A 25,336-nucleotide genomic window follows, 5' to 3' on the forward strand; every position below is an offset into this window, starting at 1 on the left:
TGTATTAGTGACAAGAAAAGGAGGTAAAATTCATTTAGGTGGTAGGTTGTATGACCGAGCAATAAACCGTGAAAGCTGCAGTGGTCTGAATGGAGAAAAAGGCTCTGGTCCTTAAGGGGCGAAAAGACTGTGGTCCCGAAGTGGTTAAAGTGTAAGATTACAAGACCATGGTTATCTTTCCTCTATGTCTTTTAGGTTTTCGTTTATTTTTGTTAATTACTATAGGTTTGTCACTATGACTTGTTATATTGTCTACAACCCCTGTATTACGGACCTGAACGTAACTAAGAAAAGAGTTTTACTTATGTGGGGCTTCTGCCAGCCCCCTGCAGCCGTACTGTGCCCGTGCATGCCTGGAATGATCCTCTAATTCCCCGCCGTGGCTCACTTTCAATTCCGCCAGTTGCCGTCCATTGCGCCTACGAGGCCCTTGCCACGTGCGTTCTTGTTCGCACTTCCATCGTTAGGAGAGTCCTGTGCAAGCGCAGTAGAGAATTTCTCATGCTGTGCTTGCGCAAAATGCTCCCAGCAATGGGAGCGCGAACGAGGACACCGCAGTTGACGTCGACTTCTCTGTCAGGAAAAGAGAATGTGAGCCCCTGCGGGGAACCGGAGTATCATTTCAGGATGGCACGGGCACATGAAAGCTGCAGGGGGCTAGCAGAAACCCCAGGTAAGTGAAACTCTTTTTTTTTAACTATCTTCAAGTCCGCCTTAAGGTTGCTGCATAGTAATAATTTAATCTACCAATCAGGTGAGGTGTGGCATGGCTATGAGGGGAAACGGAGGAGGCCATGCATGTGAAGGAGGAGTTTTGATATTAAAAAAAGTAAAGCTGCAACAGTCGGGTGTGAAACCTCTGGTCATTTTTTCACCAGTTGTCAAAAGACCCTTGTGTTGAAAATTAGAAATCCCTTCTATTTATACTTTTTTACTTTCAAAATTCTTCCATCACATACAATCAGCAAAAACTGCAGCAGAGACATATTTCTTTAAAGTGTAAGCTTACAAGACCATGGTTATCTTTCCACTATGCCTTTTTGGGTTTCGTTTATTTTTGTTATATTACTAAAGGTTTTTCACTATTACTTGTTATATTGTCTACAACCCCTGTATTACGGACCTGAACTTAGCTAAAAAAAGAGTTTAACTTATGTGGGGCTTCTGCCAGCCCCCTGCAGACATACTGTGCCCGTGCATGCCTGGAATGATCCTCTAATTCCCCGCCGTGGATTACATTCTATTCCGCCAGTCGCCGTCCATTGCGCCAACGCGGCCCTTGCCACGTGCGTTCTTGTTCGTGCTTCCATCATTAGGAGCGTTCTGTGCAAGCGCAGTAGAGAATTTCTCATGCTGCACCTGCGCAAAATGCTCCCAGCAATGGGAGCACGATTGAGGACACCGCAGTTGACGTCATCTTTTCTGTCAGAAAAAGAGAATGTGAGCCCTTGCGGGGAACCGGAGTATCATTTCAGGATGGCGCGGGCACATGAAAGCTGCAGGGGGCTGGCAGAAGCCCTAGGTAAGTGAAAAACTTTCTTTAACAATCTTCAAGTCTGGCTTAAGGTTGCTGCATAGTAATAATTTAATCTACCAATCAGGTGAGGTGTGGCATGGCTATGAGGGGAAACGGAGGAGGCCATGCATGTGAAGGAGGAGTTTTGATATAAAAAAAGTAAAGCTGCAACAGTCGGGTGTGAAACCTCTGGTCATTTTTTCACCAGTAGTCAAAAGACCCTGGTGTTGAAAATTAGAAATTCCTTCTATTTATACTCTTTTACTTTCAAAATTTTTCCTTCACATACAATCAGCAAAAACTGCAGCAGAGACGTGTTTCTTTAAAGTGTAAGCTTACAAGACTATGGTTATCTTTCCACTATGCCTTTTAGGATTTCGTTTATTTTTGTTAATTACTATTGGTTTGTCACTGTGAATTGTTATACGGTCTACAATCCCTGTATTACGGACCTGAACATAGCTAAAAAAAAAGAGTTTAACTTATGTGGGGCTTCTGCCAACCCCCTGCAGCTGTACTGTGCCCGTGCATACCTGGAATGATCCTCTAATTCCCCGCCGTGTCTCACATTCTATTCCACCAGTCGCCGTCCATTGTGCCAACGTGGCCCTTGCCACGTGTGTTCTTGTTTGTGCTTCCATCAGTAGCAGCATCCTGTGCAAGCGCAGTAGAGAATTTCTCATGCTGCGCTTGCGAAAAATTCTCCCACCAATGGGGGCGCGAACGAGGACACCACAGTTGACGTCGACTTCTCTGTCAGGAAAAGAGAATGTGAGCCCCTGCGGGGAACCGGAGTATCATTTCAGGATGGCGCGGTCACATGAAAGCTGCAGGTGGCTGGCAGAAGCCCCAGGTAAGTGAAACTCTTTTTTTACAATCCCTGTATTACGGACCTGAACATAGCTAAAAAAAAGAGTTTAACTTATGTGGGGCTTCTGCCAGCCCCCTGCAGCCGTACTGTGCCCGTGCATGCCTGGAATGATCCTCCAATTCTCCACCGCGGCTCACTTTAAATTCCGCCAGTCGCCATCCATTGCGCCAACGCGGCCCTTGTCACGTGCGTTGTTGTTCGCACTTCCATCGTTAGGAGCGTCCTGTGCAAGCGCAGTAGAGAAATTCTCATGCTGCGCTTGCACAAAATGCTCCCAGCAATGAGAGCGCGAACGAGGACACCGCAGTTGACGTCGACTTCTCTTTTAGGAAAAGAGAATGTAAGCCCCTGCGGTGAACTGGAGTATCATTTCAGGATGGCACGGGCACATGAAAGCTGCAGGGGGCTGGCAGAAGCCCCAGGTAAGTGAAACACTTTTTTAAACTATCTTCAAGTCTGCCTTAAGGTTGCTGCATAGTATTAATTCAATCTACCAATCAGGTGAGGTGTGGCATGGCTATGAGGGGAAATGGAGGAGGCCATGCATGAGAAGGAGGAGTTTGGACATAAAAAAAAAGTAAAGCTGCAACAGTCGGAGGGTGAAACTTCTGGTATTTTTTTCACCAGTTTTCAAAAGACCCTTGTGTTTAAAATTAGACATCCCTTCTATTTATACTTTTTCACTTTCAAAATTCTTCCCTCACATACAATCAGATAAAACTACAGCAGAGACATTTCTTTAAAGTGTAGGTTACAAGACCATGGTTATCTTTCCGCTATGCCTTTTAGGTTTTCATTTATTTTTGTTAATTACTATAGGTTTTTCACTATTGCTTGTTATATTGCCTACAACCCCTGCATTATGGACCTGAACATAGCTAAAAAAAAGAGTTTTACTTATGTGGGGCTTCTGCAAACCCCCTGCAGCTGTACTGTGCCAGTGCATGCCTGGAATGATCCTCTAATTCCCCGCCGTGGCTCACATTCTATTCCACCAGTCACCGTCCATTGTGCCAACGTGGCCCTTGCCACGTGCGTTCTTGTTTGTGCTTCCATCGTTAGAAGCGTCCTGTGCAAGCGTAGTAGAGAATTTCTCATGCTGCACCTGCTCAAAATGCTCCCAGCAATGGGAGAGCGAATGAGGACACCGCAGTTGACGTCAACTTCTCTGTCAGGAAAAGAGAATGTGAACCCCTGCGGGGAATCGGAGTATCATTTCAGGATGGCAGGGGCACATGAAAGCTGCAGGGGGCTAGCAGAAACCCCAGGTAAGTGAAACTCTTTTTTTTAACTATCTTCAAGTCTGCCTTAAGGTTGCTGCATAGTAATAATTAAATCTACCAATCAGGTGAGGTGTGGCATGGCTATGAGGGGAAACGGAGGAGGCCATGCATGTGAAGGAGGAGTTTTGATATTAAAAAAGGTAAAGCTGCAACAGTCGGGGGGTGAAACTTCTGGTCATTTTTTCACCAGTTGTCAAAAGACCCTTGTGTTGAAAATTAGAAATCCCTTCTATTTATACTTTTTCACTTTCAAAATTCTTCCTTCACATACAATCAGCAAAAACTGCAGCAGAGACATATTTCTTTAAAGTGTAAGCTTACAAGACAATGGTTATCTTTCCACTATGCCTTTTAGGTTTTCATTTATTTTTGTTAATTACTATAGGTTTGTCACTATGACTTGTTATATTGTCTACAATCCCTGTATTACGGACCTAAGCATAGCTAAAAAAAAAGAGTTTACCTTATGTGGGGCTTCTGCCAGCCCCCTGCAACTGTACTGTGCCAGTGCATGCCTGGAATGATCCTCTAATTCCCCGCCGTGGCTCACATTCTATTCCACCAGTCGCCGTCCATTGTGCCAACGTGGCCCTTGCCACATGCGTTCTTGTTTGTGCTTCCATCGTTAGCAGCATCCTGTGCAAGCGTAGTAGAGAATTTCTCATGCTGCACCTGCGCAAAATGCTCCCAGCAATGGGAGAGCGAATGAGGACACCGCAGTTGACGTCAACTTCTCTGTCAGGAAAAGAGAATGTGAACCCCTGCGGGGAACCGGAGTATCATTTCAGGATGACACGGGCACATGAAAGCTGCAGGGGGCTAGCAGAAACTCCAGGTAAGTGAAACTCTTTTTTTTAACTATCTTCAAGTCCGCCTTAAGGTTGCTGCATAGTAATAATTAAATCTACCAATCAGGTGAGGTGTGGCATGGCTATGAGGGGAAACGGAGGAGGCCATGCATGTGAAGGAGGAGTTTTGATATTAAAAAAAGTAAAGCTGCAACAGTCGGGGGGTGAAATTTCTGGTCATTTTTTCACCAGTTGTCAAAAGACCCTTGTGTTGAAAATTAGAAATCCCTTCTATTTATACTTTTCACTTTCAAAATTCTCCCTTCACATACAATCAGCAAAAACTTCAGCAGAGACATATTTCTTTAAAGTGTAAGCTTACAAGACAATGGTTATCTTTCCACTATGCCTTTTAGGTTTTCATTTATTTTTGTTAATTACTATTGGTTTGTCACTATGACTTGTTATATTGTCTACAATCCCTGTATTACGGACCTAAACATAGCTAAAAAAAAGAGTTTACTTTATGTGGGGCTTCTGCCAGCCCCCTGCAACTGTACTGTGCCAGTGCATGCCTGGAATGATCCTCTAATTCCCCGCCGTGGCTCACATTCTATTCCACCAGTCGCCGTCCATTGTGCCAACGTGGCCCTTGCCACGTGCGTTCTTGTTTGTGCTTCCATCGTTAGAAGCGTCCTGTGCAAGCGTAGTAGAGAATTTCTCATGCTGCACCTGCGCAAAATGCTCCCACCAATGGGAGAGCGAATGAGGACACCGCAGTTGACGTCAACTTCTCTGTCAGGAAAAGAGAATGTGAACCCCTGAGGGGAACCGGAGTATCATTTCAGGATGGCACGGGCACATGAAAGCTGCAGGGGGGTAGCAGAAACCCCAGGTAAGTGAAACTCTTTTTTTAACTATCTTCAAGTCTGCCTTAAGGTTGCTGCATAGTAATAATTAAATCTACCAATCAGGTGAGGTGTGGCATGGCTATGAGGGGAAACGGAGGAGGCCATGCATGTGAAGAAGGAGTTTTGATATTAAAAAAAGTAAAGCTGCAACAGTCGGGGGGTGAAATTTCTGGTCATTTTTTCACCAGTTGTCAAAAGACCCTTGTGTTGAAAATTAGAAATCCCTCCTATTTATACTTTTTCACTTTCAAAATTCTCCCTTCACATACAATCAGCAAAAACTGCAGCAGAGACATATTTCTTTAAAGTGTAAGCTTACAAGGCAATGGTTATCTTTCCACTATGCCTTTTAGGTTTTCATTTATTTTTGTTAATTACTATAGGTTTGTCACTATGACTTGTTATACGGTCTACAATCCCTGTATTACGGACCTGAACATAGCTAAAAAAAAGAGTTTTACTTATGTGGGGCTTTTGCCAACCCCCTGCAGCTGTACTGTGCCAGTGCATGCCTGGAATGATCCTCTAATTCGCCGCCGTGGCTCACATTCTATTCCACCAGTCGCCGTCCATTGTGCCAACGTGGCCCTTGCCACGTGCGTTCTTGTTTGTGCTTCCATCGTTAGAAGCGTCCTGTGCAAGCGCAGTAGAGAATTTCTCATGCTGCGCTTGCGCAAAATTCTCCCACCAATGGGAGCGCGAACGAGGACACCACAGTTGACGTCGACTTCTCTGTCAGGAAAAGAGAATGTGAGCCCCTGCAGGAAACCGGAGTATCATTTCAGGATGGCGCGGTCACATGAAAGCTGCAGGGGGCTGGCAGAAGCCCCAGGTAAGTGAAACTCTTTTTTTAACAATCTTCAAGTCCGCCTTAAGGTTGCTGCATAGTAATATTTTAATCTACCAATCAGGTGAGGTGTGGCATGGCTATGAGGGGAAACGGAGGAGGCCATGCATGTAAAGGAGGAGATTTGATATAAAAAAAAGTAAAGCTGCAACAGTCGGGTGTGAAACCTCTGGTCATTTTTTCACCAGTTGTCAAAAGACCCTTGTGTTGAAAATTAGAAATCCCTTCTATTTATACTTTTTTACTTTCAAAATTCTTCCTTCACATACAATCAGCAAAAACTGCAGCAGAGACGTATTTCTTTAAAGTGTAAGCTTACAAGACCATGGTTATCTTTCCACTATACATTTTAGGTTTTTGTTTATTTTTGTTAATTACTATAGGTTTTCATTTATTTTTGTTAATTACTATTGGTTTGTCACTATGACTTGTTATATTGTCTACAATCCCTGTATTACAGACCTGAACATATCTAAAAAAAAGAGTTTAACTTATGTGGGGCTTCTGCCAGCCCCCTGCAGCCGTACTGTGCCCGTGCATGCCTGGAATGATCCTCTAATTCTCCACCGCGGCTCACTTTAAATTCCGCCAGTCGCCGTCCATTGCGCCAACGCGGCCCTTGTCACGTGCGTTGTTGTTCGCATTTCCATCGTTAGGAGCGTCCTGTGCAAGCGCAGTAGAGAATTTCTCATGCTGCGCTTGCACAAAATGCTCCCAGCAATGAGAGCGCGAACGAGGACACCGCAGTTGACGTCGACTTCTCTTTTAGGAAAGGGGAATGTAAGCCCCTGCGGTGAACTGGAGTATCATTTCAGGATGGCACGGGCACATGAAAGCTGCAGGGGGCTGGCAGAAGCCCCAGGTAAGTGAAACTCTTTTTTAAACCATTTTCAAGTCTGCCTTAAGGTTGCTGCATAGTATTAATTCAATCTACCAATCAGGTGAGGTGTGGCATGGCTATGAGGGGAAATGGAGGAGGCCATGCATGTGAAGGAGGAGTTTGGATATAATAAAAAAGTAAAGCTGCAACAGTCGGGGGGTGAAACTTCTGGTAATTTTTTCACCAGTTTTCAAAAGACCCTTGTGTTTAAAATTAGACATCCCTTCTATTTATACTTTTTCACTTTCAAAATTCTTCCCTTACATACAATCAGCAAAAACTGCAGAAGAGACATTTCTTTAAAGTGTAGGTTACAAGACCATGGTTATCTTTCCGCTATGCCTTTTAGGTTTTCATTTATTTTTGTTAATTACTATAGGTTTGTCACTATTGCTTGTTATATTGCCTACAACCCCTGCATTATGGACCTGAACATAGCTAAAAAAAAGAGTTTTACGTATGTGGGGCTTCTGCCAACCCCCTGCAGCTGTACTGTGCCAGTGCATGCCTGGAATGATCCTCTAATTCCCCGTCGTGGCTCACATTCTATTCCGCCAGTCGCCGTCCATTGCGCCAATGCGGCCCTTGCCACGTGCGTTCTTGTTCGTGCTTCCATCATTAGGAGCATCCTGTGCAAGCGCAGTAAAGAATCTCTCATGCTGCACCTGCGCAAAATGCTCCCAGCAATGGGAGAGCGAATGAGGACACCGCAGTTGACGTCAACTTCTCTGTCTGGAAAAGAGAATGTGAGCCCCTGCGGAGAACCGGAGTATCATTTCAGGATGGCGCGGGCACATGAAAGCTGCAGGGGGCTAGCAGAAACTCCAGGTAAGTGAAAATCTTTTTTTAACTATCTTCAAGTCCGCCTTAAGGTTGCTGCATAGTAATAATTAAATCTACCAATCAGGTGAGGTGTGGCATGGCTATGAGGGGAAACGGAGGAGGCCATGCATGTGAAGGAGGAGTTTTGATATTAAAAAAAGTAAAGCTGCAACAGTCGGGGGGTGAAATTTCTGGTCATTTTTTTCACCAGTTGTCAAAAGACCCTTGTGTTGAAAATTAGAAATCCCTTCTATTTATACTTTTTCACTTTCAAAATTCTCCCTTCACATACAATCAGCAAAAACTGCAGCAGAGACATATTTCTTTAAAGTGTAAGCTTACAAGACAATGGTTATCTTTCCACTATGCCTTTTAGGTTTTCATTTATTTTTGTTAATTACTATTGGTTTGTCACTATGACTTGTTATATTGTCTACAATCCCTGTATTACGGACCTAAACATAGCTAAAAAAAAGAGTTTACCTTATGTGGGGCTTCTGCCAGCCCCCTGCAACTGTACTGTGCCAGTGCATGCCTGGAATGATCCTCTAATTCCCCGCCGTGGCTCACATTCTATTCCACCAGTCGCCGTCCATTGTGCCAACGTGGCCCTTGCCACGTGCGTTCTTGTTTGTGCTTCCATCGTTAGAAGCGTCCTGTGCAAGCGTAGTAGAGAATTTCTCATGCTGCACCTGCGCAAAATGCTCCCACCAATGGGAGAGCGAATGAGGACACCGCAGTTGACGTCAACTTCTCTGTCAGGAAAAGAGAATGTGAACCCCTGCGGGGAACCGGAGTATCATTTCAGGATGGCACGGGCACATGAAAGCTGCAGGGGGGTAGCAGAAACCCCAGGTAAGTGAAACTCTTTTTTTAACTATCTTCAAGTCTGCCTTAAGGTTGCTGCATAGTAATAATTAAATCTACCAATCAGGTGAGGTGTGGCATGGCTATGAGGGGAAACGGAGGAGGCCATGCATGTGAAGGAGGAGTTTTGATATAAAAAAAGTAAAGCTGCAACAGTCGGGTGTGAAACCTCTGGTCATTTTTTCACCAGTTGTCAAAAGACCCTTGTGTTGAAAATTAGAAATCCCTTCTATTTATACTTTTTTACTTTCAAAATTCTTCCTTCACATACAATCAGCAAAAACTGCAGCAGAGACGTATTTCTTTAAAGTGTAAGCTTACAAGACCATGGTTATCTTTCCACTATACCTTTTAGGTTTTTGTTTATTTTTGTTAATTACTATAGGTTTTCGTTTATTTTTGTTAATTACTATTGGTTTGTCACTATGACTTGTTATATTGTCTACAATCCCTGTATTACAGACCTGAACATAGCTAAAAAAAAAGAGTTTAACTTATGTGGGGCTTCTGCCAGCCCCCTGCAGCTGTACTGTGCCCGTGCATGCCTGGAATGATCCTCTAATTCTCCACCGCGGCTCACTTTAAATTCCGCCAGTCACCGTCCATTGCGCCAACGCGGCCCTTGTCACGTGCGTTGTTGTTCGCACTTCCATCGTTAGGAGCGTCCTGTGCAAGCGCAGTAGAGAATTTCTCATGCTGCGCTTGCACAAAATGCTCCCAGCAATGAGAGCGCGAACGAGGACACCGCAGTTGACGTCGACTTCTCTTTTAGGAAAAGAGAATGTAAGCCCCTGCGGTGAACTGGAGTATCATTTCAGGATGGCACGGGCACATGAAAGCTGCAGGGGGCTGGCAGAAGCCCCAGGTAAGTGAAACTCTTTTTTAAACTATCTTCAAGTCTGCCTTAAGGTTGCTGCATAGTATTAATTCAATCTACCAATCAGGTGAGGTGTGGCATGGCTATGAGGGGAAATGGAGGAGGCCATGCATGTGAAGGAGGAGTTTGGATATAATAAAAAAGTAAAGCTGCAACAGTCTGGGGGTGAAACTTCTGGTAATTTTTTCACCAGTTTTCAAAAGACCCTTGTGTTTAAAATTAGACATCCCTTCTATTTATACTTTTTCACTTTCAAAATTCTTCCCTCACATACAATCAGCAAAAACTGCAGCAGAGACATTTCTTTAAAATGTAGGTTACAAGACCATGGTTATCTTTCCGCTATGCCTTTTAGGTTTTCATTTATTTTTGTTAATTACTATAGGTTTGTCACTATTGCTTGTTATATTGCCTACAACCCCTGCATTATGGACCTGAACATAGCTAAAAAAAAGAGTTTTACTTATGTGGGGCTTCTGCCAACCCCCTGCAGCTGTACTGTGCCAGTGCATGCCTGGAATGATCCTCTAATTCCCCGCCGTGGCTCACATTCTATTCCGCCAGTCGCCGTCCATTGCGCCAATGCGGCCCTTGCCACGTGCGTTCTTGTTCGTGCTTCCATCATTAGGAGCATCCTGTGCAAGCGCAGTAAAGAATCTCTCATGCTGCACCTGCGCAAAATGCTCCCAGCAATTGGAGAGCGAATGAGGACACCGCAGTTGACGTTAACTTCTCTGTCAGGAAAAGAGAATGTGAGCCCCTGCGGAGAACCGGAGTATCATTTCAGGATGGCGCGGGCACATGAAAGCTGCAGGGGGGTAGCAGAAACCCCAGGTAAGTGAAACTCTTTTTTTAACTATCTTCAAGTCTGCCTTAAGGTTGCTGCATAGTAATAATTAAATCTACCAATCAGGTGAGGTGTGGCATGGCTATGAGGGGAAACGGAGGAGGCCATGCATGTGAAGGAGGAGTTTTGATATTAAAAAAAGTAAAGCTGCAACAGTCGGGGGGTGAAATTTCTGGTCATTTTTTCACCAGTTGTCAAAAGACCCTTGTGTTGAAAATTAGAAATCCCTCCTATTTATACTTTTTCACTTTCAAAATTCTCCCTTCACATACAATCAGCAAAAACTGCAGCAGAGACATATTTCTTTAAAGTGTAAGCTTACAAGACAATGGTTATCTTTCCACTATGCCTTTTAGGTTTTCATTTATTTTTGTTAATTACTATAGGTTTGTCACTATGACTTGTTATACGGTCTACAATCCCTGTATTACGGACCTGAACATAGCTAAAAAAAAGAGTTTTACTTATGTGGGGCTTTTGCCAACCCCCTGCAGCTGTACTGTGCCAGTGCATGCCTGGAATGATCCTCTAATTCGCCGCCGTGGCTCACATTCTATTCCACCAGTCGCCGTCCATTGTGCCAACGTGGCCCTTGCCACGTGCGTTCTTGTTTGTGCTTCCATCGTTAGAAGCGTCCTGTGCAAGCGCAGTAGAGAATTTCTCATGCTGCGCTTGCGCAAAATTCTCCCACCAATGGGAGCGCGAACGAGGACACCACAGTTGACGTCGACTTCTCTGTCAGGAAAAGAGAATGTGAGCCCCTGCAGGAAACCGGAGTATCATTTCAGGATGGCGCGGTCACATGAAAGCTGCAGGGGGCTGGCAGAAGCCCCAGGTAAGTGAAACTCTTTTTTTAACAATCTTCAAGTCCGCCTTAAGTTTGCTGCATAGTAATATTTTAATCTACCAATCAGGTGAGGTGTGGCATGGCTATGAGGGGAAACGGAGGAGGCCATGCATGTAAAGGAGGAGATTTGATATAAAAAAAAGTAAAGCTGCAACAGTCGGGTGTGAAACCTCTGGTCATTTTTTCACCAGTTGTCAAAAGACCCTTGTGTTGAAAATTAGAAATCCCTTCTATTTATACTTTTTTACTTTCAAAATTCTTCCTTCACATACAATCAGCAAAAACTGCAGCAGAGACGTATTTCTTTAAAGTGTAAGCTTACAAGACCATGGTTATCTTTCCACTATACCTTTTAGGTTTTTGTTTATTTTTGTTAATTACTATAGGTTTTCATTTATTTTTGTTAATTACTATTGGTTTGTCACTATGACTTGTTATATTGTCTACAATCCCTGTATTACAGACCTGAACATATCTAAAAAAAAGAGTTTAACTTATGTGGGGCTTCTGCCAGCCCCCTGCAGCCGTACTGTGCGCGTGCATGCCTGGAATGATCCTCTAATTCTCCACCGCGGCTCACTTTAAATTCCGCCAGTCGCCGTCCATTGCGCCAACGCGGCCCTTGTCACGTGCGTTGTTGTTCGCACTTCCATCGTTAGGAGCGTCCTGTGCAAGCGCAGTAGAGAATTTCTCATGCTGCGCTTGCACAAAATGCTCCCAGCAATGAGAGCGCGAACGAGGACACCGCAGTTGACGTCGACTTCTCTTTTAGGAAAGGGGAATGTAAGCCCCTGCGGTGAACTGGAGTATCATTTCAGGATGGCACGGGCACATGAAAGCTGCAGGGGGCTGGCAGAAGCCCCAGGTAAGTGAAACTCTTTTTTAAACCATCTTCAAGTCTGCCTTAAGGTTGCTGCATAGTATTAATTCAATCTACCAATCAGGTGAGGTGTGGCATGGCTATGAGGGGAAATGGAGGAGGCCATGCATGTGAAGGAGGAGTTTGGATATAATAAAAAAGTAAAGCTGCAACAGTCGGGGGGTGAAACTTCTGGTAATTTTTTCACCAGTTTTTAAAAGACCCTTGTGTTTAAAATTAGACATCCCTTCTATTTATACTTTTTCACTTTCAAAATTCTTCCCTTACATACAATCAGCAAAAACTGCAGCAGAGACATTTCTTTAAAGTGTAGGTTACAAGACCATGGTTATCTTTCCGCTATGCCTTTTAGGTTTTCATTTATTTTTGTTAATTACTATAGGTTTGTCACTATTGCTTGTTATATTGCCTACAACCCCTGCATTATGGACCTGAACATAGCTAAAAAAAAGAGTTTTACTTATGTGGGGCTTCTGCCAACCCCCTGCAGCTGTACTGTGCCAGTGCATGCCTGGAATGATCCTCTAATTCCCCGTCGTGGCTCACATTCTATTCCGCCAGTCGCCGTCCATTGCGCCAATGCGGCCCTTGCCACGTGCGTTCTGGTTCGTGCTTCCATCATTAGGAGCATCCTGTGCAAGCGCAGTAAAGAATCTCTCATGCTGCACCTGCGCAAAATGCTCCCAGCAATGGGAGAGCGAATGAGGACACCGCAGTTGACGTCAACTTCTCTGTCTGGAAAAGAGAATGTGAGCCTCTGCGGAGAACCGGAGTATCATTTCAGGATGGCGCGGGCACATGAAAGCTGCAGGGGGCTAGCAGAAACTCCAGGTAAGTGAAAATCTTTTTTTAACTATCTTCAAGTCCGCCTTAAGGTTGCTGCATAGTAATAATTAAATCTACCAATCAGGTGAGGTGTGGCATGGCTATGAGGGGAAACGGAGGAGGCCATGCATGTGAAGGAGGAGTTTTGATATTAAAAAAAGTAAAGCTGCAACAGTCGGGGGGTGAAATTTCTGGTCATTTTTTCACCAGTTGTCAAAAGACCCTTGTGTTGAAAATTAGAAATCCCTTCTATTTATACTTTTTCACTTTCAAAATTCTCCCTTCACATACAATCAGCAAAAACTGCAGCAGAGACATATTTCTTTAAAGTGTAAGCTTACAAGACAATGGTTATCTTTCCACTATGCCTTTTAGGTTTTCATTTATTTTTGTTAATTACTATAGGTTTGTCACTATGACTTGTTATATTGTCTACAATCCCTGTATTACAGACCTAAACATAGCTAAAAAAAAAAGTGTTTACCTTATGTGGGGCTTCTGCCAGCCCCATGCAACTGTACTGTGCCAGTGCATGCCTGGAATGATCCTCTAATTCCCCGCCGTGGCTCACATTCTATTCCACCAGTCGCCGTCCATTGTGCCAACGTGGCCCTTGCCATGTGCGTTCTTGTTTGTGCTTCCATCGTTAGAAGCGTCCTGTGCAAGCGCAGTAGAGAATTTCTCATGCTGTGCTTGCGCAAAATTCTCCCACCAATGGGAGCGCGAACGAGGACACCACAGTTGACGTCGACTTCTCTGTCAGGAAAAGAGAATGTGAGCCCCTGCAGGAAACCGGAGTATCATTTCAGGATGGCGCGGTCACATGAAAGCTGCAGGGGGCTGGCAGAAGCCCCAGGTAAGTGAAACTCTTTTTTTAACTATCTTCAATTCTGCATTAAGGTTGCTGCATAGTAATAATTAAATCTACCAATCAGGTGCGGTGTGGTATGGCTATGAGGGGAAACGGAGGAGGCCATGCATGTGAAGAAGGAGTTTTGATATTAAAAAAGGTAAAGCTGCAACAGTCGGGGGGTGAAACTTCTGGTCATTTTTTCACCAGTTGTCAAAAGACCCTTGTGTTGAAAATTAGAAATCCCTTCTATTTATACTTTTTCACTTTCAAAATTCTTCCTTCACATACAATCAGCAAAAACTGCAGCAGAGACATATTTCTTTAATGTGTAAGCTTTCAAGACCATGGTTATCTTTCCACTATGCCTTTTAGGTTTTCATTTATTTTTGTTAATTACTGTAGGTTTGTCACTATGACTTGTTATACGGTCTACAATCCCTGTGTTACGGACCTGAACATAGCTAAAAAAAAAGAGTTTTACTTATGTGGGGCTTTTGCAAACCCCCTGCAGCTGTACTGTGCCAGTGCATGCCTGGAATGATCCTCTAATTCGCCGCCGTGGCTCACATTCTATTCCACCAGTCGCCGTCCATTGTGCCAACGTGGCCCTTGCCACGTGCGTTCTTGTTTGTGCTTCCATCGTTAGAAGCGTCCTGTGCAAGCGCAGTAGAGAATTTCTCATGCTGTGCTTGCGCAAAATTCTCCCACCAATGGGAGCGCGAACGAGGACACCACAGTTGACGTCGACTTCTCTGTCAGAAAAAGAGAATGTGAGCCCCTGCAGGAAACTGGAGTATTATTTCAGGATGGCGCGGTCACATGAAAGCTGCAGGGGGCTGGCAGAAGCCCCAGGTAAGTGAAACTCTATTTTTTAACAATCTTCAAGTCCGCCTTAAGGTTGCTGCATAGTAATATTTTAATCTACCAATCAGGTGAGGTGTGGCATGGCTATGAGGGGAAACGGAGGAGGCCATGCATGTAAAGGAGGAGATTTGATATAAAAAAAGTAAAGCTGCAACAGTCGGGTGTGAAACCTCTGGTCATTTTTTCACCAGTTGTCAAAAGACCCTTGTGTTGAAAATTAGAAATCCCTTCTATTTATACTTTTTTACTTTCAAAATTCTTCCTTCACATACAATCAGCAAAAACTGCAGCAGAGACGTAAATCTTTAAAGTGTAAGCTTACAAGACCATGGTTATCTTTCCACTATGCCTTTTAGGTTTTCGTTTATTTTTGTTAATTACTATAGGTTTTCGTTTAATTTTGTTAATTACTATTGGTTTGTCACTATGACTTGTTATATTGTCTACAATTCCTGTATTACGGACCTGAACATAGCTAAAAAAAGAGTTTAACTTATGTGGGGCTTCTGCCAGCCCCCTGCAGCCGTACTGTGCCTGTGCATGCCTGGAATGATCCTCTAATTCCCCGCCGTGGCTCACTTTAAATTCCGCCAGTTGCCGTCCATTACGCCAACGTGGCCCTTGTCACGTGCGTTGTTGTTCGCACTTCCATCGTTAGGAGCGTCCTGTGCAAGCGCAGTAGAGAATTTCTCATGCTGCGCTTGCACAAAATGCGAACGAGGACACCGCAGTTGACATCGACTTCTCTTTTAGGAAAAGAGAATGTAAGCCCCTGCGGTGAACCGGAGTATCATTTCAGGATTGTAGAAGAATGTGTCAGCACACCGCTTTTCTTATTAAATCAAGCTCTTTTTTAATGAGCCATGCATAATATAAAGTGCAAAACCGACAATTGTTTCGGGGGCCTCGCAGGGTCCCCCTTCTTCAAGGCGTAGTAGGCGTAGGCATTTCAGGATGGCGCGGGCACATGAAAGCTGCAGGGGGCTGGCAGAAGCCCCAGGTAAGTGAAACTCTTTTTTTAACTATCTTCAAGTCTGCCTTAAGGTTGCTGCATAGTAGTAATTTAATCTACCAATCAGGTGAGGTGTGGCATGGCTATGAGGGGAAATGGAGGAGGCCATGCATGTGAAGGAGGAGTTTTGATATAAAAAAAGTAAAGCTGCAACAGTCGGGTGTGAAACCTCTGGTCATTTTTTCACCAGTTGTCAAAAGACCCTTGTGTTGAAATTAGAAATCCCTTCTATTTATACTTTTTTACTTTCAAAATTCTTCCTTCACATACAATCAGCAAAAACTACAGCAGAGACGTATTTCTTTAAATTGTAAGCTTACAAGACCATGGTTATCTTTCCACTATGCCTTTTAGGTTTTCGTCTATTTTTGTTAATTACTATTGGTTTGTCACTATGACTTGTTATATTGTCTACAATCCCTGTATTACGGACCTGAACATAGCTAAAAAAAAGAGTTTAACTTATGTGGGGCTTCTGCCAGCCCCCTGCAGCCGTACTGTGCCCGTGCATGCCTGGAATTATCCTCTAATTCTCCACCGCGGCTCACTTTAAATTCCGCCAGTCGCCGTCCATTGCACCAACGTGGCCCTTGTCACATGCGTTGTTGTTCGCACTTCCATCGTTAGGAGCGTCCTGTGCAAGCGCAGTAGAGAATTTCTCATGCTGCGCTTGCACAAAATGCTCCCAGCAATGAGAGCGCGAACGAGGACACCGCAGTTGACGTCGACTTCTCTTTTAGGAAAAGAGAATGTAAGCCCCCGCGGTGAACTGGAGTATCATTTCAGGATGGCACGGGCACATGAAAGCTGCAGGGGGCTGGCAGAAGCCCCAGGTAAGTGAAACTCTTTTTTTTAAACTATCTTCAAGTCTGCCTTAAGGTTGCTGCATTGTATTAATTCAATCTACCAATCAGGTGAGGTGTGGCATGGCTATGAGGGGAAATGGAGGAGGCCATGCATGTGAAGGAGGAGTTTGGATATAAAAAAAGTAAAGCTGCAACAGTCGGGGGGTAAAACTTCTGGTAATTTTTTCACCAGTTTTCAAAAGACCCTTGTGTTTAAAATTAGACATCCCTTCTATTTGTACTTTTTCACTTTCAAAATTCTTCCCTCACATACAATCAGCAAAAACTGCAGCAGAGACATTTCTTTAAAGTGTAGGTTACAAGACCATGGTTATCTTTCCGCTATGCCTTTTAGGTTTTCATTTATTTTTGTTAATTACTATAGGTTTGTCACTATGACTTGTTATACGGTCTACAATCCCTGTATTACGGACCTGAACAAAGCTAAAAAAAAGAGTTTTACTTATGTGGGGCTTCTGCCAACCCCCTGCAGATGTACTGTGCCAGTGCATGCCTGGAATGATCCTCTAATTCCCCGCCGTGGCTCACATTCTATTCCACAAGTCGCCGTCCATTGTGCCAACGTGGCCCTTGCCACGTGTGTTCTTGTTTGTGCTTCCATCGTTAGAAGCGTCCTGTGCAAGAGCTGTAGAGAATTTCTCATGCTGCACTTGCGCAAAATTCTCCCACCAATGGGAGCACGAACGAGGACACCACAGTTGACGTCGACTTCTCTGTCAGGAAAAGAGAATGTGAGCCCCTGCGGGAAACCGGAGTATCATTTCAGGATGGTGCGGTCACATGAAAGCTGCAGGGGGCTGGCAGAAGCCCCAGGTAAGTGAAACTCTTTTTTTAACAATCTTCAAGTCCGCTTTAAGGTTGCTGCATAGTAATAATTTAATCTACCAATCAGGTGAGGTGTGGAATGGCTATGAGGGGAAACGGAGGAGGCCATGCATGTGAAGGAGGAGTTTTGATACAAAGAAAGTAAAGCTGCAACAGTCGGGTGTGAAACCTCTGGTCATTTTTTCACCAGTTGTCAAAAGACCCTTGTGTTGAAAATTAGAAATCCCTTCTATTTATACTTTTTTACTTTCAAAATTCTTCCTTCACATACAATCAGCAAAAACTGCAGCAGAGACGTATTTCTTTAAAGTGTAAGCTTACAAGACCATGGTTATCTTTCCACTATACCTTTTAGGTTTTTGTTTATTTTTGTTAATTACTATAGGTTTTCGTTTATTTTTGTTAATTACTATTGGTTTGTCACTATGACTTGTTATATTGTCTACAATCCCTGTATTACAGACCTGAACATAGCTAAAAAAAAGAGTTTAACTTATGTGGGGCTTCTGCCAGCCCCCTGCAGCCGTACTGTGCCCGTGCATGCCTGGAATGATCCTCTAATTCTCCACCACGGCTCACTTTAAATTCCGCCAGTCGCCGTCCATTGCGCCAACGCGGCCCTTGTCACGTGCGTTGTTGTTCGCACTTCCATCGTTAGGAGCGTCCTGTGCAAGCGCAGTAGAGAATTTCTCATGCTGCGCTTGCACAAAATGCTCCCAGCAATGAGAGCGCGAATGAGGACACCGCAGTTGACGCCGACTTCTCTTTTAGGAAAAGAGAATGTAAGCCCCTGCGGTGAACTGGAGTATCATTTCAGGATGGCACGGGCACATGAAAGCTGCAGGGGGCTGGCAGAAGCCCCACGTAAGTGAAACTCTTTTTTTTAACTATCTTCAAGTCTGCCTTAAGGTTGCTGCATAGTATTAATTCAATCTACCAATCAGGAGAGGTGTGGCATGGCTATAAGGGGAAACGGAGGAAGCCATGCATGTGAAGGAGGAGTTTTGAAATAAAAAAAGTAAAGCTGCAACAGTCGGGTTTGAAACCTCTGGTCATTTTTTCACCAGTTGTCAAAAGACCCTTGTGTTGAAAATTAGAAATCCCTCCCATTTATACTTTTTTACTTTCAAAATTCTTCCCTCACATACAATCAGCAAAAACTGCAGCAGAGACGTATTTCTTTAAAGTGTAAGCTTACAAGACCATGGTTATCTTTCCACTATGCCTTTTAGGTTTTCGTTTATTTTTGTTAATTACTATAGGTTTTCGTTTATTTTTGTTAATTACTATTGGTTTGTCACTATGACTTGTTATATTGTCTACAATCCCTGTATTACGGACCTGAGCATAGCTAAAAAAAAGAGTTTAACTTATGTGGGGCTTCTGCCAGCCCCCTGCAACTGTACTGTGCCAGTGCATGCCTGGAATGATCCTCTAATTCTCCACCGTGGCTCACATTCTATTCCACCAGTCGCCGTCCATTGTGCCAACGTGGCCCTTGCCACGTGTGTTCTTGTTTGTGCTTCGATCGTTAGAAGCGTCCTGTGCAAGCGTAGTAGAGAATTTCTCATGCTGCACCTGCGCAAAATGCTCCCAGCAATGGGAGAGCGAATGAGGACACCGCAGTTGACGTCAACTTCTCTGTCAGGAAAAGAGAATGTGAACCCCTGCGGGGAACCGGAGTATCATTTCAGGATGGCACTGGCACATGAAAGCTGCAGGGGTCTAGCAGAAAATCCAGGTAAGTGAAACTCTTTTTTAACTATGTTCAAGTCTGCCTTAAGGTTGCTGCATAGTAATAATTAAATCTACCAATCAGGTGAGGTGTGGCATGGCTATGAGGGGAAACGGAGGAGGCCATGCATGTGAAGGAGGAGTTTTGATATTAAAAAAGGTAAAGCTGCAACAGTCGGGGGGTGAAACTTCTGGTCATTTTTTCACCAGTTGTCAAAAGACCCTTGTGTTGAAAATTAGAAATCCCTTCTATTTATACTTTTTCACTTTCAAAATTCTTCCTTCACATACAATCAGCAAAAACTGCAGCAGAGTCATATTTCTTTAAAGTGTAAGCTTACAAGACCATGGTTATCTTTCCACTATGCCTTTTAGGTTTTAATTTATTTTTGTTAATTACTATAGGTTTGTCACTATGACTTGTTATACGGTCTACAATCCCTGTATTACGGACCTGAACATAGCTAAAAAAAAGAGTTTTACTTATGTGGGGCTTTTGCCAACCCCCTGCAGCTGTACTGTGCCAGTGCATGCCTGGAATGATCCTCTAATTCCCCGCCGTGGCTCACATTCTATTCCACCAGTCGCCGTCCATTGTGCCAACGTGGCCCTTGCCACGTGCGTTCTTGTTTGTGCTTCCATCGTTAGAAGCGTCCTGTGCAAGCGCAGTAGAGAATTTCTCATGGTGCGCTTGTGCAAAATTCTCCCACCAATTGGAGCGCGAACGAGGACACCACAGTTGACGTCGACTTCTCTGTCAGGAAAAGAGAATGTAAGCCCCTGCGGGAAACCGGAGTATTATTTCAGGATAACGCGGTCACATAAAAGCTGCAGGGGGCTAGCAGAAACCCCAGGTAAGTGAAACTCTTTTTTAACTATCTTCAAGTCTGCCTTAAGGTTGCTGCATAGTAGTAATTTAATCTACCAATCAGGTGAGGTGTGGCATGGCTATGAGGGGAAATGGAGGAGGCCATGCATGTGAAGGAGGAGTTTTGATATTAAAAAAAAGTAAAGCTGCAACAGTCGGGTGTGAAACCTCCGGTCATTTTTTCACCAGTTGTCAAAAGACCCTTGTGTTGAAAATTAGAAATCCCTTCTATTTATACATTTTTACTTTCAAAATTCTTCCTTTACATACAATCAGCAAAAACTGCAGCAGAGATGTATTTCTTTAAAGTGTAAGCTTACAAGACCATGGTTATCTTTCCACTATGCCTTTTAGGTTTTCGTTTATTTTTGTTAATTACTATTGGTTTGTCACTATGACTTGTTATATTGTCTACAATCCCTGTATTACGGACCTGAACATAGCTAAAAAAACAGAGTTTAACTTATGTGGGGCCTCTGCCAGCCCCCTGCAGCCGTACTGTGCCCGTGCATGCCTGGAATGATCCTCTAATTCTCCACCGTGGCTCACTTTAAATTCCGCCAGTCGCCGTCCATTGCGCCAACGCGGCCCTTGTCACGTGCGTTGTTGTTCGCCCTCCCATCGTTAGGAGCGTCCTGTGCAAGCGCAGTAGAGAATTTCTCATGCTGCGCTTGCACAAAATGCTCCCAGCAATTAGAGCGCGAACGAGGACACCGCAGTTGGCGTCGATTTCTCTTTTAGGAAAAGAGAATGTAAGCCCCTGCAGTGAACTGGAGTATCATTTCAGGATGGCACGGGCACATGAAAGCTGTGCAAGCGCAGTAGAGAATCTCTTATGCTGCACCTGCGCAAAATGCTCCCAGCAATGGGAGAGCGAATGAGGACACCGCAGTTGACGTCAACTTCTCTGTCAGGAATAGAGAATGTGAGCCTGTGCGGGGAACCAGAGTATCATTTCAGGATGGCACGGGCACATGAAAGCTGCAGGGGGCTAGCAGAAACCCCAGGTAAGTGAAACTCTTTTTTTAACTATCTTCAAGTCCGCCTTAAGGTTGCTGCATAGTAATAATTAAATCTACCAATCAGGTGAGGTGTGGCATGGCTATGAGGGGAAACGGAGGAGGCCATGCATGTGAAGGAGGAGTTTTGATATAAAAAAAGTAAAGCTGCAACAGTCGGGGGGTGAAACTTCTGGTCATTTTTTCACCAGTTGTCAAAAGACCCTTGTGTTGAAAATTAGAAATCCCTTCTATTTATACTTTTTCACTTTCAAAATTCTCCCTTCACATACAATCAGCAAAAACTGCTGCAGAGACATAATTCTTTAAAGTGTAAGCTTACAAGACCATGGTTATCTTTCCACTATGCCTTTTAGGTTTTCATTTATTTTTGTTAATTACTATAGGTTTGTCACTATGACTTGTTATACGGTCTACAATCCCTGTATTACGGACCTGAACATAGCTAAAAAAAAGAGTTTTACTTATGTGGGGCTTCTGCCAACCCCCTGCAGCTGTACTGTGCCAGTGCATGCCTGGAATGATCCTCTAATTCCTCGCCGTGGCTCACATTCTATTTCACCAGTCACCGTCCATTGTGCCAACGTGGCCCTTGCCACGTGTGTTCTTGTTTGTGCTTCCATCGCTAGAAGCGTCCTGTGCAAGCACAGTGGAGAATTTCTTATGCTGCGCTTGCGCAAAATTCTCCCACCAATGGGAGCGCGAACGAGGACACCACAGTTGACGTCGACGTCTGTCAGGAAAAGAGAATGTGAGCCCCTGCGGGAAACCGGAGTATCATTTCAGGATGGCGCGGTCACATGAAAGCTGCAGGGGGCTGGCAGAATCCCCAGGTAAGTGAAACTCTTTTTTTTAACAATCTTCAAGTCCGCTTTAAGGTTGCTGCATAGTAATAATTTAATCTACCAATCAGGTGAGGTGTGGCATGGCTATGAGGGGAAACGGAGGAGGCCATGCATGTGAAGGAGGAGTCTTGATATAAAAAAAGTAAAGCTGCAACAGTCGGGTGTGAAACCTCTGGTCATTTTTTCACCAGTTGTCAAAAGACCCTTGTGTTGAAAATTAGAAATCCCTTATATTTATACTTTTTTACTTTCAAAATTCTTCCTTCACATACAATCAGCAAAAACTGCAGCAGAGACGTATTTCTTTAAAGTGTAAGCTTACAAGACCATGGTTATCTTTTCACTATGCCTTTTAGGTTTTCGTTTATTTTTGTTAATTACTATAGGTTTTCATTTATTTTTGTTACTTACTATAGGTTTGTCACTATGACTTGTTATATTGTCTACAATCCCTGTATTACGGACCTAAACATAGCTAAAAAAAAGAGTTTACCTTATGTGGGGCTTCTGCCAGCCCCCTGCAACTGTACTGTGCCAGTGCATGCCTGGAATGATCCTCTAATTCCCCGCCGTGGCTCACATTCTATTCCACCAGTCGCCGTCCATTGTGCCAACGTGGCCCTTGCCACGTGCGTTCTTGTTTGTGCTTCCATCGTTAGAAGCGTCCTGTGCAAGCGTAGTAGAGAATTTCTCATGCTGCACCTGCGCAAAATGCTCCCAGCAATGGGAGAGCGAATGAGGACACCGCAGTTGACGTCAACTTCTCTGTCAGGAAATGAGAATGTGAACCCCTGCGGGGAACCGGAGTATCATTTCAGGATGGCACGGGCACATGAAAGCTGCAGGGGGCTAGCAGAAACCCCAGGTAAGTGAAACTCTTTTTTTTAACTATCTTCAAGTCTGCCTTAAGGTTGCTGCATAGTAATAATTAAATCTACCAATCAGGTGAGGTGTGGCATGGCTATGAGGGGAAACGGAGGTGGCCATGCATGTGAAGAAGGAGTTTTGATATTAAAAAAGGAAAAGCTGCAACAGTCGGGGGGTGAAACTTCTGGTCATTTTTTCACCAGTTGTCAAAAGACCCTTGTGTTGAAAATTAGAAATCCCTTCTATTTATACTTTTTCACTTTCAAAATTCTTCCTTCACATACAATCAGCAAAAACTGCAGCAGAGACATATTTCTTTAAAGTGTAAGCTTACAAGACCATGGTTATCTTTCCACTATGCCTTTTAGGTTTTCATTTATTTTTGTTAATTACTATAGTTTTGTCACGATGACTTGTTATACGGTCTACAATCCCTGTATTACGGACCTGAACATAGCTAAAAAAAAGAGTTTTACTTATGTGGGGCTTTTGCCAACCCCCTGCAGCTGTACTGTGTCAGTGCATGCCTGGAATGATCCTCTAATTCCCCGCCGTGGCTCACATTCTATTCCACCAGTCGCACCCCCATTGTGCCAATGTGGCCCTTGCCACGTGCGTTCTTGTTTGTGCTTCCATCGTTAGAAGCGTCCTGTGCAAGTGCAGTAGAGAATTTCTCATGCTGCGCTTGCGCAAAATTCTCCCACCAATTGGAGCGCGAACGAGGACACCACAGTTGACGTCGACTTCTCTGTCAGGAAAAGAGAATGTGAGCCCCTGCAGGAAACCGGAGTATCATTTCAGGATGGCGCGGTCACATGAAAGCTGCAGGGGCTGGCAGAAGCCCCAGGTAAGTGAAACTCTTTTTTTAACAATCTTCAAGTCCGCCTTAAGGTTGCTGCATAGTAATATTTTAATCTACCAATCAGGTGAGGTGTGGCATGGCTATGAGGGGAAACGGAGGAGGCCATGCATGTGAAGGAGGAGATTTGATATAAAAAAAAGTAAAGCTGCAACAGTCGGGTGTGAAACCTCTGGTCATTTTTTCACCAGTTGTCAAAAGACCCTTGTGTTGAAAATTAGAAATCCCTTCTATTTATACTTTTTTACTTTCAAAATTCTTCCTTCACATACAATCAGCAAAAACTGCAGCAGAGACGTATTTCTTTAAAGTGTAAGCTTACAAGACCATGGTTATCTTTCCACTATGCCTTTTAGGTTTTCGTTTATTTTTGTTAATTATTATAGGTTTTCGTTTAATTTTGTTAATTACTATTGGTTTGTCACTATGACTTGTTATATTGTCTACAATCCCTGTATTACGGACCTGAACATAGCTAAAAAAAAGAGTTTAACTTATGTGGGGCTTCTGCCAGCCCCCTGCAGCCGTACTGTGCCTGTGCATGCCTGGAATGATCCTCTAATTCCCCGCCATGGCTCACTTTAAATTCCGCCAGTCGCCGTCCATTGAGCCAACGTGGCCCTTGTCACATGCGTTGTTGTTCGCACTTCCATCGTTAGGAGCGTCCTGTGCAAGCGCAGTAGAGAATTTCTCATGCTGCGCTTGCACAAAATGCTCCCAGCAATGGGAGCGCGAACGAGGACACCACAGTTGACATCGACTTCTCTTTTAGGAAAAGAGAATGTAAGCCCCTGCGGTGATCCGGAGTATCATTTCAGGATGGTGCAGGCACATAAAAGCTGCAGGGGGCTGGCAGACGCCCCAGATAAGTGAAACTCTTTTTTTAACTATCTTCAAGTCTGCCTTAAGGTTGCTGCATAGTAGTAATTTAATCTACCAATCAGGTGAGGTGTGGCATGGCTATGAGGGGAAATGGAGGAGGCCATGCATGTGAAGGAGGAGATTTGATAAAAAAAAAAGTAAAGCTGCAACAGTCGGGTGTGAAACCTATGGTCATTTTTTCACCAGTTGTCAAAAGACCCTTGTGTTGAAAATTAGAAATCCCTTCCATTTATACTTTTTTACTTTCAAAATTCTTCCTTCACATACAATCAGCAAAAACTGCAGCAGAGACGTTTTTCTTTAAAGTGTAAGCTTACAAGACCATGGTTATCTTTCCACTATGCCTTTTAGGTTTTCGTCTATTTTTGTTAATTACTATTGGTTTGTCACTATGACTTGTTATATTGTCTACAATCCCTGTATTACGGACCTGAACATAGCTAAAAAAAAGAGTTTAACTTATGTGGGGCTTCTGCCAGCCCCCTGCAGCCGTACTGTGCCAGTGCATACCTGGAATGATCCTCTAATTCTCCACCGCGGCTCACATTCTATTCCACCAGTCGCCGTCCATTGTGCCAACGTGGCCCTTGCCACGTGCGTTCTTGTTTGTGCTTCCATCGTTAGAAGCGTCCTGTGCAAGCGCAGTAGAGAATTTCTCATGCTGCGCTTGCGCAAAATTCTCCCACCAATAGGAGCGCGAACGAGGACACCACAGTTGACGTCGACTTCTCTGTCAGGAAAAGAGAATGTGAGCCCCTGCGGGAAACCGGAGTATCATTTC

The sequence above is a fragment of the Hyperolius riggenbachi genome, chromosome 5 (assembly GCF_040937935.1).
Source record: "Hyperolius riggenbachi isolate aHypRig1 chromosome 5, aHypRig1.pri, whole genome shotgun sequence".
Classification (NCBI taxonomy): Eukaryota; Metazoa; Chordata; class Amphibia; order Anura; family Hyperoliidae; genus Hyperolius; species Hyperolius riggenbachi.